The sequence below is a fragment of the Pinus tabuliformis genome, chromosome 1_1, assembly GCF_031772625.1.
Source record: "Pinus tabuliformis cultivar Carrire ecotype Pingquan chromosome 1_1, CPIR1, whole genome shotgun sequence".
In the NCBI taxonomy this organism is placed as follows: domain Eukaryota; kingdom Viridiplantae; phylum Streptophyta; class Pinopsida; order Pinales; family Pinaceae; genus Pinus; species Pinus tabuliformis.
In genome coordinates, this window is record NC_142297.1 from 881,557,643 (window position 1) to 881,563,063 (window position 5,421).

The 5,421-nt window shown below is 36.7% G+C and overlaps 1 pseudogene; it reads right to left on the bottom strand.

The window, feature by feature from the left end:
* Positions 1-3,024: 3,024 nt before the first annotated feature.
* Positions 3,025-5,129, bottom strand: LOC149217174 (putative receptor-like protein kinase At1g11050 pseudogene; annotated as a pseudogene).
* Between the last annotated feature and the right edge of the window lie 292 nt (positions 5,130-5,421).

Genomic DNA, 5,421 nt, shown 5'->3' on the forward strand with positions numbered 1-5,421 from the left:
TGGTTCGAAACCCTCGTTTGATCTGTGCATTTTTTAGGTCGAGCTCCTTGATAAACTTTGCTCCTTTCCTCACTTTCCAGGTGTGTTGGAATCTACGTTTGTGTACCTTGGTTCTGTGAACTGGTTTCTGAGACAGAGGGTTTAATGAGTTGTAATAGTTGGTGTTTGAGGCTACAGCCAGGATGTGCTGCTAATTATGATTTGTAGTAATGTTTGATGTTTTGGATATTATCGATCCCAGGGTTTATATTGCTCAGGTCTTTTCCTGTGTTGTTCTTTTCGAACACTTCACAAAACTTATTTATGAATTTTGTACAACGTTTCAAATTTGGACTGTTTCCAACGAGATACAATTATAATTTGACCTATTAATGAATTTTGAGTTTAATGTATTCCAGTTTGCCATAAAATCAGTTAATGAGTTTGGAAATGGTGGATTGTAATTACACGAAGGGTATTTGTTTTTATGATTTTCTCAGCCACTTTGATGAACTACGCCATTTGTTTTTAAGTGAATTTAGCAGATAGTTTAATTGTAATTATGATAGGCATGATTAGAAATCATGGGATTTGGTTAAAGGAACCGGGGTACACGGCTCTGGATGAGTTCTTTCCGAACTCGTCCAAGGCTACAAACCCTAGGTGTCTGTCGAAATGCGATGCAACTATAGATTTAATCTGAATGCATAGAGAAAGGTTCTCCATGTTGACTTTATTATACAGTTTGAAGAAGGATTTCCTAAGTGTATTGAAGAACTGATATTTAGACATATATTGCAATATGAATATTTTTGCAGTCTCGTACATTTCATATATATATAGATAACCTTCAGAAAATAGATAGGGTATTTGCTTTACTTTTTTCCACTTATATGTTTTTGGGTTAAATCAATAATTGTCTTTAACACTATCTTGCCTATTAAATCAGCGTTCTTGCTAATTGGCAGTTTACATTTATATATATCAGTAAACATTAGTAATGCATATTATCATTCAGTTTTACTATTCTACTCAGGAATTAATAGATGTCATGTACTAATGCTAAATCATTTCTATACTTTCTACTTACAGTAAACATTCTATCTTCTCTAGTGATAATGATTAACATGATAGTATCACTTATCTGTCTTTAGTTATGCACACACTAGTTATTTGGAAGATCTCACCACCCAGCCTTACATCCAGATTCCCCCTCCGAGCCCTTCCACTTCTGTCAATCAAGAACATTTGGGTACCTTGGGCGGTCCAGCCTCAAGTCTCATACCCCACAACTGTTACCACAATTTTCTTTCTCACTGGTTAGGTTTGCCAGCTCTAGGAAGTATTCATTATCGTCTTGATTCCTCCACCCCCAAGGGTTCTGCCCTTTTTCCTCTTAAGGAAAAGGGTGAAGGAACAATTGTAACTGTTCTCAGAAGTTAATTCAACTGTTTCTTTGATCTTTTAACAAACTGGTCCAAAGTCTTTTAATTAATAATTAACAGTATTTGTTCTGGCTATTTAAGCCCAATAGTTTTAATAATTTAAATAAAACATAAATGAAATTAAACTTGGTAAAACAATTTATGATGTCTCGATGTATGTTACAATTTAACTTAATTATAAAAAGAAATATCATTATTTTAATATTTATATTCAATTTAACTTAATTATAACAAGAAATATCATTATTTTAATATTTATATTCAATTTACATTTACATTTACGCTTAATTTAAATTTATAATATGTTTTATTGCTTATGAATTAATAGTTATAATGTTAAAAATTATAAATATTAGAAAGTGATGAGAAATTCCTAGTGACTTATTCAAAAATAAAAAATATAAAGAAAAATGTAAATGGTTCAATTAAAAAAATGTTAAGTGAGTTAGGCAATTTCAAAAAAATTCAAATATAATTCACCATGATAATATTTTTGACCTCAAGAGAAATACGACATCCATCTACTAAAAACGTTTGTTTCCCATAAACACTATGCCTTAAAAGCACGCCTCCTTCAATTGCAAAATGGTTTGACACCACACCTCCTTGAATTGTAGAATGCTTTGTGTATCTCCACTAAGTAAAGTACAAATTTCCCTAATCTATTTTCAAAGCTTTTATGAATATCTTTAAACTTGTAATGTATTTTTACTGAAATGGTTTATGTTTTTAAAGTATTAAATAATAACTCCCAATAAATAAAGGCCAACAATTTCATTAAGTTATATTAAAAAAATTCCAACTAAATTATATGAAAAACACTTTTGAATATATAGTTGACTTAATTTCAAAATATTCTCCCACATGAACTTTCACATTATTTCCAATTTTTAAATTTAAATCAATAAACAATTTATTTGACCAACAAAGTAATTATGCAGTTAAGGGGTCTATTTTATTATCATTATTCAACCAAATAATGAAAGATTTAACCAGAGTACAAACTTTCCTTTTCTATTTTCAAAGATTTTATGAGTATCTTTAAACTTGTTATGTATTTCTACTCAAATAGTTTTATGTTTTTAAAGTATTAAATAATAATTCCCAATGAATAAAGGCCAACAATTTCATTGAGTTATATTTTAAAAATTCCAACTAAATTACATAAACAAAATCTTTTAAATATATGGTTGACTTAATTCCAACATATTCTCCGACATGGACTTTCACAATATTTCTATTTTTTAAAATTTATATCAATAAACAATTTATTTGACAAACAAAATAATTATAATTTATTTGACAAAACAAATAATTATGGAATTAAGGAATCTATTTTTCATTTATTACTAATTATCATTATTCAATTAAATAATGAAACATTTAACATGAACAATTATTTACTTTAATTGTTTAAACATTTTTATATGAATTAAAATTTAAAATATATATTTAATTACAAAATATTATTTTAATAAAACCAATTTATTACTGTATATTAAAATTCAGCCATACCCATTGTAGAGAAAATAATTCAAATAAATAATAACAATATGTAAAGGGTTATTATTACCATCATACTATGGGTGAAACGACCTTCCGTCCTTGCTCCCCATTCAACGGCGCGAGTGCAATGTGATATGAAACGGCACACCCCAATACAATACAACGTACGGGATATATTTCCTGCTGCAAAACTTTACAGGCAGTAATAATGCAACGTCCGTCTATTTAAACGGAGACGGAGAGGTGGACCGGAGCAGCCACGCAAGCAGATTTAGGGAATCTGCAATCGGGATAAGGTTGCCAAGGCATAACCGGCAAAGGTCTCTCTGGAATTTTAGGAATCTCGGCCTCTCCCTCCAGCATCTTCAACGCTTCCACCATTGTAGGTCTGCAGGCCACCATAACATGCGAGCACAGAACACCCACTAAAACAAATCTCTCCATCACACTCTCCGCTCCGCACTGCCGGATTCTGTCGTCTACTATTTCAGTGATATTGCCTGTCTTCACCAGTGCCCATGCCCAATCCGCGATGAGGTATTCGGAGGCTGAGTCAGCGGAGGTGTCCAAAGCCTTTCTGCCGCTCACGATCTCTAACAGCAAAACCCCAAAACTATACACATCGCATTTGTCCGTCAAGTGGCCGTAGAGAGCATATTCTGGGGCCATGTAGCCCATCGTTCCTGCAACATTAGTCATGACATGGGATTCCCCTTCTTTAATCATGATCCTCGCCACACCAAAATCGGCGAGACACGCATTCATTTCCTCATCCAACAGAATGTTAGTGGATTTGATGTCTCTGTGATAAATGGCCGGCTCGATACTGTTATGCAGATAAGCCAGCCCTTTGGCAGCCGCCATGACGATGTTCCTGCGCTGCGGCCAGTTCAAAGGCCCGGCATTGGACTTTCCTCCAAAGAGGTGCTCATCCAAGCTTCCATTGGGCATATAATCGTATATAAGAAGTCGCTGGTGCCCTTCTCTCTCATCGCTAGCCACACAGCAGCCCCTCAAAACGACCAGATTCCGGTGCCTGATGTTGTTTATGATCTCCACTTCGTTCAGGAAATCGGAGTCCCCTTCAGCCGTGCAGTTTCTGATTCTCTTCACAGCGATCAGCCGAGAATCCGGAAGCCTTCCCCTGTAGACCGTGGCGAAACCTCCTTGGCTGATGAGATTGTGGTCGCTGAAATTATCGGTGGCGTCCCTGATCTCTCGAATGTCGAACCACAGTGCCCCGGTGTTGGGTCTCACAGCGGAGTTCAGAAGATTTATGTTTCGCGTAACGAATCGGCTGCTCAGTACAGCCTTGGATCAATCAACTCCACCCACAGACAGTACAAGAAAAGCCCGACAACAGAGATCACGAGGACCGAACAGGTGCCGATGAAAACGTAGGCCAAGACACGGCTATGCGCGGTGGTTTGAACGAAGGGCAAGCGGAAAATACACTGTGCAGTACTTGTGCTCTTGGGACCAAACTCATTAACTACTCCGGCGGAATATAGAAGAGTGAAATAATAACACTTTAAACTGATCGCCTCTGTCAAGTTTCGGTTCTGGTTTACGAGTGTCTTGTGAACGAGAATTCTAGCATTTTGGCATTCGTAACAGGCGTCCAGATCTGAGAGGTCGCCTCTGCAGGCCGAGTCCATTTGAGTAGTCCCTAATTTGCGAATCCAGTCCTGCTTGGTCTGTATGCCCGCGCACAGGCGCTGGCTTGATACAAAGCTAATTGACGTTCTGTTTAAACAGATTGCCACTAAATCTGGCGAGAGCGCAAGAGAGTCGAGCTGCTGCTGAAACAGCCGCAGACAGGAAACGGCGGAGGCATTGTTGGGAAGTTCGAACATAGATGCATCTCTCAAATACTGGGCTAATCCTATGCCGACCAAGGCTCGCACTGTCTGGCAGCAATCGGATTTAATTATGGCGGATTCACAGGAAGACTTATCCCACGGCAATTGGTGGACGTAATCAAAATTCAACGGACATTGTCCATCAGCGAAGGCCAAATTCAGCAGCCATAGTATGAGCAGGATAGCATTTATCTTCATTTTGCTTATCATAAGCCCCCGGTTATGTCTGGCGTTATAATTTTGCCCACAAATTAACTGCAAAACCAACTCCGACGCACAGCAATTTAATTGCAAGTTTTGCCTAGAATTCCCCAACTCTAATCATGGCTATTGTTGGGCGTTACCTCTCAGCTTTCTGGATTTTGCCTCGAAACACATGTATATATGGAAAAAAATTCCCATCAAAGAACATAGATACTTCACGCGGAAAGCCTGAGTATCACGTTATCTTTTAACGTATTTGTTTATTAAATGTACTTTGCACATAGCACAACAACACAAAATATTTAATATTTAATATAGAATGTTAGGTAGCGTGAGCAAACATTATCAACGTGGGTAATGAAGGTACCATAACCTTATTATAGGTAGTGGAGTTGGACGCGTTTCAATCATTTACTTCAACACAT